Source organism: Aotus nancymaae, unplaced genomic scaffold (assembly GCF_030222135.1).
Source record: "Aotus nancymaae isolate 86718 unplaced genomic scaffold, 86718_ANA_hifiasm-v0.15.2.pri h1tg000010l, whole genome shotgun sequence".
NCBI lineage: Eukaryota > Metazoa > Chordata > Mammalia > Primates > Aotidae > Aotus > Aotus nancymaae.
In genome coordinates, this window is record NW_026988421.1 from 25,313,954 (window position 1) to 25,327,049 (window position 13,096).

Here is a 13,096-nt window from a genome sequence, read left to right on the forward strand (position 1 = left end):
TTTTCAAAGACAACAAAAGGTCAGGAAGAGGAAAAAGAGAAAAGTCATTGCTCAGTAGGTATAGAGTTTCAGTTTTGCTAGATGAAAAGGTTCTAGAGATCTGTTACATGAGAATGTGCATATAGGTAATGCTACTGAGCTGTGCTTTAAAATGGTTAAGATGGTACATTTTACATTATTTCGGTTTTTACCACAATTTTTAAATAAATAAATAAAAGAAGAAATACAAAATACCTTTTCATTTTGATGATTGGTATTGTGGAAGTACATTAATATCAACCTTTATTAGGACTCCTGGAAATGTTAGCTCTAACTAGTCTGTGTTACAATCAGTGGCTCAATTCTTAAAAAAAAAAAAAAAAAAAAAAAGTTGACACATCAGAGAAAGTAGATGCTCCTCTATTCTAAACACAGTCAGAAATGCTAAAAAGTAGAAAAGCTTTCCTGGGAGAGATTTCTCCGTCACTGACTGTGTGCAAGAATAGGTGAGGGTGTATTAGACTAGCGCTTCTCAAAATTTAACATGCATAAGAATCACCTGGGATCTTGTTAAGCTAGAGATTTGAATGCCGTAAGTCGGAGATCAGGTATGAGGTTCCACAGTTTTAACACTCCCAGGTGGTGTTATTGGTGGTTTAAGGGCTGCTCTTTGAGTAGTAAGAACTTAAAGAGATTCAAATAATTAGTAAAGATTGAACGAACTGTGCATTGTTTACCACTTTCATCCAGTCATAAGAATCATCTAGCCCTCTTGTTGATAACAGTATCTAGGCCCCTGCCCTGAGAATTATGTCTTAGTTATTAGTGGAAGTCTAGAATCTGTGGTTGTAACCTGATGATTGTTATAATCAGCCTATTTGGGGAAATACTAACTGAATGATCTTCAAGATGGTTTTCAATGTTGACTTTCCATCATTGCTTTATTTACTCAGAGAACTAACTACACAGCAGGTTTTCAACAGATTCCTGTCTCCAGCTTTGTCCTGGTATGTTGTTTCATCCCAGAAACATTAAAATCCTTACTAGAAAAAATAATGTCCATTTTGTTTTTAATAACCAGGAATGAATATTCAATATGCAAACCTGCTGTTATCATCCTGTAGTTAAGTGATTCAGTGAAGCTATGTACCAATAGCTGGTCCTTCAGACCCTGAAGGACCTGTACATGCTCACCTGTGGTACAGCCTCCTCCTGTGTGCTTGCGAGGCACAGTGTCTGCACACTATTGGCATCTTCTGCCCTTCTCTCCTTATCATATTTACCATGGCTTTATGTCCCCTGCTCAGGACTTGACACTCTGAGGTTTGTGCCTGCTCTCCCCAGGACTTCCAGCCCCGAAGATCAGCTCTGATTCTGACCAGTATCAGGTTCAGAATTGCTCAATCCAATATCTCTGGTCTTTGAGAATATCCATATTCATTTGTCTTCAGAAAAAAACAAACTATGATCCAGTGAGATTCTCAATTTTAGGCTCATCGGCACAGCAGTAAAATGACTATTCTTCAATCAGACCACCTGTTCTGTACAGAGTCATGTGGTAGGGCTGGTGGAGTGGGGAAATGAGTCTTCCTTGATGGGTTAATATTGCTTTTCACTGATTGTTCTTGTGTCTCTGTGATTATCAGTACAAATTTCATGGAGATCATTTATTTATTTAACAAATGTGCACTGGGTACCTACAACATGCCAGGCATGTTCTGACAGCTGGAGACACCTTACTGAGCAAAAAGTAGGCACAGAGGCTGTGCTCATGGAGGTGATGGGTTTTAAGCAAATAGCCACGATAATGAAGGTAAAAGTACAAGCCATTATTAGGATCATGAATGAAAGAAATCTAGTTCATTGAGCATTATATAACAATGGAACCTGACTTATGTGGAGGGTCAGATAATAATAGTCAATGCATACGGATCTTGTGCGCTGCTGTGTATCCGGCATTGTGCTGAATTCTGAACATGAGCGCTCCCAAATGTCCTCCAAACAGCCATACAATAGTGACTTCATTTTATAGGTGAGAAAACTGAGGCTCAAAAAAGCTAATACCTAATCACAGAATGTGCTTCCACCAATCACCAAAACAACCTGTTGACTACTTACTACATCTTGTGTGGTAGAGACAAATCCTGCAATTAGGGTTTTAATGCAGAAGAGACTGCTCCACTCTGCCACCAGTTGGAATTTTCTGCCAAGGTTCCCAAATTCTGATTAATCTTGAGACTAAAGGTAAAAATAAGGCATCTATGCCTTGCCTGGCTTGAGATATGTGCAGTGTTTACTATAGTAAATTTATTTAGAGGCTATTAAGTGTGGACCAGTGTCTACACAGAGGGGCTGGGAAAGGCAATGGGAAATGGCCTCTAACTCAGTACAGGGCAAACATGAAAGAAATTCAAATGTAAATTATCACAAATGTTTAACAGCCTGATGGTCAAATCTGAAAGAGAAACACGACCACTGCACCAAATTTTACCACTCTATTTTGGAGGGATAGCTTTGCCTTTGTGCCTTCTAAATTATCACAGGAAGATTAAAAGTAGAATCCGTTTAATGATAAGTACACTTTATAGCTTCCTAACCCCTTAGAAGCTTACTATTCATACAATGTATATAATAGTAATTTTGCATTTGTGAAGAACTTTAAGATTTTTCTCAATGGGTTACTTGGGTCAGGTTTGATCCCCCAAAATCTTGTGTAACTCTTCAGTTGCTAATACCTAAAGGAGTAGAGCCAAGTTCCTAAATTCACAGAGCAAATTAATGGTCCAATTTGGGTTACCATTCAAGCTTTTGTGTATTTGATCCTATGTACTTTAAAGTTTTTTTACAAAATTGCCATAATTTAAATTAATGAGACTATTTTAATATTCAAACTAGCTTACAGCTTACAGACTTACTTGAAACTGTAATAATTGTATGTAAAATTTTACATTAAAGCATGTCAACAGGCTGGGCTTGGTGGCTCATGCCTGAAATCTTAGCACTTTGGAAGGCCAAGGCAGGGAGATCTTAGGAGTCTAAAACCAGCCAGGGCAACATGGCGAGACCTCTTCTCTACAAAACACAAAAAAATTATCTGGGCATGGTGACACATGCCTGTAGTCCCAGCTACTTGGGAGGCTGAGGTGGGAGAATCACTTGAGCCCAGGAGGCAGAGGTTGCTGTGAGCACAGATTGCGCCACTGCACTCCAGCCCGGATGACAGAACCAGACCCTGTCTCAAAAAAACAAATAAATAAAAAAGAAGAATGTCAACAAAATATTGGATGCTGTTATATAGATTTTAATATATGACAAGGCATGCCATGTTCACTGATATAAAGTAGCTGATATGCATCAATTTTGAAATAACAAAATAGCTTTTTTCTGCAATATTCTATCAGTAGTATAAAATCATGTATATAGAATATTATCTCAAACTTATAAGTTTATGATCCATGTGCTTCCATCCCATAATTGTGCCATGTTTAAAAGAACATAGTTCATGCAAGAAAATTAATCATAATTTAACTTTCCAACTTACATTCTAGGCGATTGCAAGGGTGAATCACAGTCGCTTGGATATCTTTGAAAACTTTCCATTTCTCTCTCCTGTCTACTGCATCACTCTTCAAAAAACCAAATCACCTGCCTTTTCCCCTAATGTTCCACCACAGAAATCTCAAGAATTGATCTGGCATCACAAAGTTTTCCCTCAGACTGTGAAATTTAAAAAATAAAGACAAAGCTGACCAAGCCACCTAATTCAGAAAAGTAGGAAGGCTAAGATTATCAAAGATTATATTTTATTTTTCCCCATCACAAATATTAGAGTTTCACTGAGCACATGTTGGGTATTACTCAAGGCTGATAGTACACACAGCCTTACTAGGCACGTTGACAATCAATAGGAATCAATATGTTAGACAAGCCTCCCGATGGAAATTAGACACAAGCAATTGGCCAAGGAAATCCATTTACGTTCAAGTTCAGAACCATATAGAAATAATGACATTGAAATCCTTCTCAAAATGTAACTTTTGAGACCGTTTTTTCTTTTCTTTATGCTGAGATATTTTGTGTTTCACACCCAGTCTTCTACTGGCCACTAGCCCAGTTCTTAATCATTAGATACATTGGCACTTTGAGTGTTCTCTTGAAGAAATATGGTGCATTCTGAATGACAAATAATTATATCATCTGCTCCCTGTTTTGTTTTTAAGCTGCTTTTAATTTTTGTTTCTGTCCTTGTGGCCACTTTTTCGTTGATTAACATGTGCTTATTAGTATTCTCAGAGGTAAACGCTGATTATTACTTGGAAGTGCAACTATTTGTTTGAATTCTAAAAGTACCCAGTTAAGCATCAGGCAAGAACCTGAAGACAGGGCTCATGCCTAGATAAAACTCTAAATTGTCTAGGGTGACTGGTCATCTTGGTTTGCCCTGGATTCAGGGGAGAGGAGGTGGTCTGGGGTGAGAAACTTTCCATGATAAAACCAGGATTGTCCTAGGCAAACTTGTGTGGCTGGTCACCACATAACTGGCTGCAGTTGTTATGAAGAGCCTTGTCCTCTTTGCTGCCCTGCATAGCATTCACATTCCTGGGAAGTGGGTGCTGCTTTTTAAAATTTTCTGGCTTTGCTTCCTCTTCTGGTATGGTCACTATGGACCAAAACAAAAAGGTTCTGTTTTTAAAACTGTTGAACATGTAATAGGGGGCACTCACTTTTTGTTTCTTGTTTCTTGAAATTTATAAGCTAAATCTCAAGAAAGACACAGGCTAGCTAGAGTGCCAACCAGCCTAGAAAAGCATGGTTCACTCTGGGAAATACGGATTGTTACGGGGCCTTTGCTGGAGGTCCAGTGATATGTGAAGCCAAAAGCTCACAGAGTCCTATTTGGACATGGGATTGGCTCTGTGCACTCCCTTAGGTAAACAGGTTACAGATTTAGGTCTCTAGCAACTATACAGCAGAGCTGAGTTTTATTCTTGACTTTGTCTATATAGGCATGAGTTGGGGTAAATCACTTCTAAGTATCCGTGTCCTCATTTGTCAAATGAAGATGTTGAAGTAGATAATTCTCAGCCATTTCCTCTCTGGAGTTTTATGAGAGCTTATCCTGTGACTGGTATCAGTCTCAGTATTTCACATGTTTTATGCCATGCAATCCTTGCAATAACTCTCAGAACTAGATGCTAGCATCATTCCTGTTTGATAGATAAATGTGTGCTTTTCTAGATCCAATTTCCATTATTCTGCATTCTGCTAGAATACTGGGGAGGCTAACCGATGGAAAAGATATTTCTTTTTTCTGGCTTCTGTTTTAGTTCCAACAATGAGCAGCAGGAAATCGGAGGAAAGGATGAGAGTGAGGTTTGGGTACTTGTTCTCCAGCTCCCTTATTGTGAGTTCCCCTTTGGATGACTGCAAGTCTTGATGAAAGCCTGAAAGCCTGCAGCCTGTGCCAGCCAGCCCCCTCCATACAGCTCTCCCTCTTTCTCTGGGTTCCAACATTCTCCCTCCTTTAGCCTTTAGAATAATGGAAAGTGTTGGGTTCCAACCCAGACTCAACCCAAATTACTAGCAGTGAGAGCATGAGAAAATTACTTACTAGATTAAGCTTTTCCACATCAAAAGTCATCCAGTTTAAATTAATTTAACAAACGAAAGTATTGTGTTAACAAAGCATTTCAGATAGTGCCTGAGACAGAGTAAGGGTTCAGCAGATACTAATCTTTCTTCTCTTCTCCTAAACTTCTATATTAGAATTTCTTTGTAGGTCACTGAGTCATAATTTTGTCCTATTTGTGCTCTCTCTACCCTTCTCAAATGTGATCTCTATTTCCCATTGGAAAACAAAGGTTGACACATGCACTATGCACCTAATAGTTCTCAAACACAACTTGCCAAACGAATAAAGTGAATTTTTGGCAAGGTTTCTGATCAGGATCTGGTTTTCTAGGCCTTCTCCTATTCCAGAAAGAACCTTTATCAAACAAGGTCACTGATATATACTCCTGAACTTACTTCTCTCCTTTGGACATTCCCACTACTGACACAGCCAGAGGGAGAATCATAAAACATTACAACTTGTTCTTTACGAAATAATAGTCATGTGAAATACAAACTTACTCAACTACTAATAGACATTTCTACAAATCACTATTTCATTACCAACCTGAGGCTAGGGATTGATTGATTAAGAACAAGACAGATACAGATACTTTGACTCACATCTTCTAGGGTGATTGAAATCGTCCTCTCAATCCTCCTGCCAAGGAAAAGCCTGTAGAAAGTTACCACTTTATGGCATAACCTTCCCATCTCACCTTTGCTGGAGATTAGCAGCATCTCTAGCCAAGATGAGATGGGAAAGTTATGCCATGAAGTCCCTTGGAAGGGTCCTTTTATTAACTATTGTCATAAATGAGGATTAAACATTTTGTTTTCCTCTAAGATTAAATTAATTCAAGACCTAGAGGTTGCTCACTTCTGACTTTTTTGTTAAGTCTCAAAAAGTTGGGTTGTTATAAAGGAAAATTGAAGTAAAGAAGATATCAAATTGAATAGAAATGAAAAATAACCTGTGAATCCTCAGTGCATTGTTCTTCTCTCTATAGTGAATGTGGGATTTATGGATATCTAAAAGCAATAAGAAAAATATCTCTCAATTTCCTTACAATGTGTTAGCATGTTAACTGAATTACCCTCTCAGATCCTCAGTTTCCCTCCTTATAAAATGCAGGAGTTGTATTTGATGGTCTATAGCATCTTCCCCACCTCCCATCTGGAAAGTGTATGATTCTCTCAGATGCTGCCCTAAAGGAAGTGTTAGAGTATCATAAAATAAGCACAATACAGGCCCACCTACCAACTGGCTCTGAAGATTAAAGGATCCTCAGCAGTAACTTTCCTTGAAAATGTCGCACATTTAAAATAACTACTCTTGTGAGGAGAGTTATGTGACTAGATGATTAGAGGCTTGAGGAAATAAACTTGACCCCCTGCAAACATGAAACTACCCTCTGTAAGAGAAAGCCTATACTATCTCCATGACCCCCTCTCTTAAGGCATTCTCGGAGTGCTGAGACCTGGCCAGGACGTGTAGAAGACCTATCCTTTTTCTCTTTGAGCTCTTTCTTCTCTCCCACTTTCAGGCATCTCACCAGAGAGTTTCCAATGAGAGAGTTAATGTTGTTGCAAGCTGGTGCCATCTGACATCCAAAGATTCCTCTGAGGATGTATTTTCAAATCTTTTACGACCTTAGGGAGTGGTGTATAATTGTTACTATAAAGTAAGGCACTGCAATAACCTTGGGAATTTGAAATCACTACAGGAAATTGAAGAATAAATTCCTCTTAATAAAGTAGTGCACAGCAAGATGCTGAGGAATGAAAAATTAACTCGTGAAGCAGTTGTTGCTTAGCAGGGAGGAGAGACCACCAACTGCAAGAACTCAGCAGGGTAGGCTTGAGATACTTTTTCCACCAATAGGCCCCTGGCCTATTCCAGAAGTGAGCATATTACATTCTGGATGAAGAATTTTCAAAATAAAGTGATTCTTCTGACTTAAGTAGGGAGGCAGCAAGGTGTGGGAAATAAAGGCTCCAAGAAGCAGATTCCAGCCTAGGTTTTTCCTTTATGGTTTAATCTTTTTTTATGAAGACCCAGATTGTGTCCTGTCAGCCTCAGTTTCTCCAGAAGTAACTCTAACATTAGAATGCACGGTGACTCTTCTTTCCCCAACATCTGGAGAGAAAGATAGTATCTGTTGTGCTATATATGAGAAGCCTACAAGACAGAAAATATGTAAAGCTTGGGCAGGGAGGCACTACCTCAACACAAATTACAATGTCAATGTGACAGCCTTGCTGTTCAAAATACTTTGTATGCGCCTTGTTCATCCTTAATGATTTTTTTTTTCATTAAAAATAGAGCAGACAACCTGTCTAGGCAGAAGAAGGTGAAAACAGCACTCAAGCAGAGTGGTATTGTCCTGATAAGACATGAATGTCTCTTCAGAATGCCCTGGATGCATTTGTCTAACAATTTTAATGTGTTGTGGTGTAACACCCAACCCCAGGGAAAGTTGATGTCAGCGGGCTTGGTACAGGCATTGCTTTCCAGCACAATCCTGATTATTTCATTGACTTCATCCTGCCTCTCTAGACCACTCAGGTCTCCAGCTCAATGCATTATTAGATACTGTCAACCTTTCTCCTTGAGCAAATGCCACTTTTTTCCGAGCCCCAGAATCCTTTGCCCTCCCGTTCTAATCTTTTGGTTTCCAACAGACCTGGTTATTAGCATAGGCTCTGGAATCTAACCCTGATATGATTGAGTCCCAGTTCTGCTATGTATAAACAAGTTACTTAATTTCCCCCAGCATTAGTCTTCCCCTCATTAAAATGAAGAAAGGACTGCTACAAATATTAAATAAGACCAACTATGCAAAACATATAACAGAGTTTCTGGTATAAAATAATATCAATACATTTTTTACCTATAATTATTTTTGTTGCTGAATGCCTATTTGGACTGGCTTATGATTTGCATTTTGAAGCTTTCCCTAAAATATATCACCTTCTCTTCTCTCCTTCTCTTCTGATTATCCAAAAATCTCTTATCCCAGACTAAATTACTTAAACTTTCTAGATCTCTGTTCTCTCATCTGTAGAATGGGGAATAATAACAGCTACTCTCTCGTAGATTCTACTCCTGTGCTCAGTGGTCTCATCCAACACTCCCAACCACCACCTTTGCCTTGATCTCACATCTCCTCTCCCAGGATAGTCAAAATGCGTAAGACAGCTTGTCAACTACCCAAGTCAGACCAAACAACATAGTTTTATTTATTCATTTTATTTTTATCTGTTCTCCAGGTGAAATTATGTCTAAGCTTTTCCCCATCCTACTTCTCTCCTCTAAATTACTTGACTAGTCTCTGTACAACCTTTATATAAGGTGCTAAAATTATGTACCATACTCTCTTAGTCCATTCCAGGCTGCTATAACAAAATACTTTAGACTAAATCATGTATTAAAAATATTAATGTAGTGTTCACAGCTCCAGAGGGTAGAAACTCAAAAATCAGAGCACTAGAAGATCCAGTGTCTGGTGAGGGCTCATTCCTCATAGATAGTCCCTTCTACGTGCTCTCGCATGGTAGAAGGGGCAATCTCTCCCAAGTCTCTTTTCTAAATACACTAATCCTATTTGTGAGATGAAAGCCCTCATGATTTTGTCACCTCCTACATTAGAGATAGGTTTCAACATATAAATTTGGGGGAATCACAAACATTCAGACTATGGAAAACACGTCCTCCCATAAACGACCACTCCAGATAAAACAATACCACCTCTTACCTCCTTCACTTCCTAAAATTTTCCTCAGATTCTCTACATCTCATAGTGACGCACAGATCTCATTAAGGTTTTCACATGTCTTCTTATATGTTGCCTATCTTGAGTTTTTTTACTATAAAAATCCCTAAGTGAAAACGTTAGGTTTCATCTTCCCTCTTCTCTTATTTGTGCAATTAATATCCTGAACTAAAAAAGCGAGGTTTCACTTGCATTAAATTTCATACAATTAGATTCAGACCTGCATTTTAGTTGGTAGATGTTTTTGTGAATACTGATTGTTTTCAATCAACATAGTAAATTCTCTCAACATATTAGCCTCTCCTCTCAGCATTTTTTTGGCCATAAATGTGATAAAGCCTCTCTTTCCATATTTTTCTCCAGGTCCACTAACAAAAGATTTTAGTCAGAACCAAGGATAAAACCCTGGATCATGCTATTAAAAAACTTCCTCCCAATTTTCATCCATCAAACAATTCCCTTTGGGTTTTTTTGTTCAACCGATTACAAGTCTACCTAATTGATTTTATGTATTACCACCATTTTTCCATCATGGCCCAATTATGACATAAAATAACTTGGTATGGGCCCGCTTGGCTTCCCAGATGCGACAACTACCATGTTTCCCTAAGACAGTAATACACAGTTGTTATAAACTTGAGCACTGGAGTTAGACTAGTGTTCAATTCAGTACCCACCACTGGCTAGCTGTTGTGACCACGAACAGGTTACGTACACTGTCTGTCCACAAGTCACAAATGAAGAAACTAAGGTTTCATGAGAGTATCTACTTTATCATGGTAATATTGTTTCTGTGCAGATGCAATATGATAAAGAATATCAAATGCTTACAAGCAACCACTTGCATGTAATAGGGACTCAATAAATATTCTTTCTTTTTCAATCCATAAACAATGTAACTTGACAAAAAAGGATAAAAGGAAAAATCAGGTTACCCTGGCCATATCTTTGCTGACTTCTACCACAAGTCTGTTGCTTTTTTCTAACATCTATGTTCCTTTATAGCTCTGACCTCTGTTGGTAATCATATATTCACTCATGATTATTTATTTAAAATTATCTCCTTCATTCAATCACAATCTCCCTGGGGACAGCCTCCATGTCAACTTTTGCACAGCACTGCCTCCCCAGTATCTTGCACAGTGCTGGACAGGTACTCAGTGCATATTGGTAAATAAATAAATAAATGATCTCTGTTAAATGTGCATTGATAATACCTCAGACACAAGAATGGTCAGTGAAAAACATTATTAAACCATCAAGTAAAACTTATTTCCCTACCCGACATGGCTCTTTACAGACCAGTTGGTCTGATTAAAGAATAGTTAAGGGAATACTTTTTAATGTTGTGCTGAAGAGACTAAAATCAAGAATCTCCCTGGATCATAGTTTGGCTTTCTCTGCAGACTGAGATGGATATGGAAAACCAGAGATATTGTACAGAGCAACTCAGAACCAACTCAGAATCAGAGCCGATCTTTTTGCACCTGGGAGAGCAGGCACAAACCTCAGACTGTAAAGTCCTGAGCAGGAGACATAAGCCATGGTAAATGGAGACGACAATAGGGAGAGAAGAGCAGAAGATGCCAAAAGTGTGCAGACACTGTGCCTCACCAGCACATAGGAGGAGGCTGTACCGTGGGTGAACAGGGTCCACTGTCTAAAGGACCAGGTACTGGACTGAGATGAGAGTCACCCTGAACTCTATAACTGCTTCCATCCTGTGTGACCTTGAGCAAGGCATTTTGCTTCTACGGATCTCAGCTTTCTAGTCCACACATGAAGAACCAATATAAACTTCACAGTGTTGTTACACAGATAAGATTACATCACTTCACCAGATCACTTAGGTACCAAGTGATAACAGCAGTTGTATTAGTTCATTCTTCCACTGCTGCTATAAAGACATACCTGAGACAGGGTAATTAATTAAGAAAAGAGGTTTAATTGGCTCACAGCTCTGTGGACAGTAAAGGCTTCTGCAAAGGCCTCAGGAAACTTAGAATGAAGGCAGAGAGCAAAGGGGAAACAGGCACCATTTTCACATAACCAGAGCAGGAGAGAGAGAGAGAGCAAAGTGGGGAGTGCTGCACACTACAAGAACCAGATATTGTGAGAACTCACTCACTGTCATAAGAACAGAAAGAGGAAAACCTGCCCCCATGATCCAATCACCTCCCACCAGGTCCCTCCTCCAACACTGGAGATTACAATTCAACATGAGATTTAGGTGAGGATACAGCCAAACTAGATCAGCAGGTTTACTCATTCAGTACTTATCTTGGTAATTAAAAAATGAAAGGGAGCTTATTTCATTACTCCTTTTGATAGCCATCTTACTGTCACTGGGACAATTAAAAAAGACAAAAGAAAACAAAAAAAGTAGACAAAATAATTTTAGGGGAAAAATATATGTAATTAATAGTTAGCCGTGGCCAGGCACGGTGGCTCATGCCTGTAATCCCAGCACTTTGGGAGGCCGAGGCAGGTGGATCACAAGGTGAGGAGATTGAGACCATCCTGGCCAACATGGTGAAACCCCATCTCTACTAAAATGCAAAAAATTAGCCAGGCATGGTGGCATGTGCCTGTAGTCCCAGCTACTCAGGAGGCTGAGGCAGGAAGGAGAATCACTTGAACGTGGGAGGCAGAGGTTGCAGTGAGTCAAGATTGTGCCACCACACTCCAGCCCAGTGACAGAGCAAGACTCCATCTAAAAAAAAAAAAAAAATTCCATACAGGAAATACAGAAAAATATCATCATGAAAAGATTATAATGATCTACCTAGTGTTTCCCAAATTTACCAAATCATAAGAATGTCTTTGTTAAACATGCAATATTTAGACTTCCATACCAGATGAACTAAGGCACGATCTCCAAAGAACCTAGAGAGCTGTATTAAGCATACCAAGTGATTCCAGCACTTTGGGAGGCCAAGGAGAGCAGATCACCAGAGGTCATGAGTAGGAGACCAGCTTGGCTAACATGGCAAAACCTCGTCTCTACTAACAATACAAAAAATTAGCTGGACATGGTGGTACATGCCTGTGATCTCAGCTACTCAGAAGGCTGAGGCAGGAGAATCACTTGAGCCCAGGAGATGAAGGTTACAGTGAGCTGAGATAATCCCAGTGCACTCCAGCCTGCGTGATAGACCAAGACTCCATCTCAAAAAAAAAAAAAATCCCAGGTGATACTTATAAACCAAACAAAATTGGGAAACCCTGCTTTAGTTCAATCTTTTCTAATTACCTGCAAGCCCTCAAGTGTGTTCCAGGTACCAGTAGCTTCAAGATCACCTGGGACTGGTTAGAATTTCAGCCACACAGGCTGCACCCCAGACACCTGCAGGCTGCAGTTTGAAAATTGCTTCACTTCTTTGTTTTCTGAGGATTTTTTTTCTCTTTCCTTAATACTTTATTTCATTTTTTCCTTAAGGAGTGAAACATTTGGCTTGCCTTAGTGCTCTGGCACCCCTCCTTTCCTCCACAATTTGACCATGGTAGGTTTTATTGAAGGTACTGATCAGTGTTAAATCATCTTGGTATCTGTGATACCCTTTAGGAGCTCAATAATTCATTATACTTGTAACTGCCCGAAAGTAAAATTTTACCTACGGTGATTCAATAATCTAATGTGAAAGCTCTGTCAGTTACCTAAAGTGAAAGACATTTCTGGATGTAATGTCTTTAATTTGTAATGTTTTATTATCTCTCTGTATCAGAGAGGA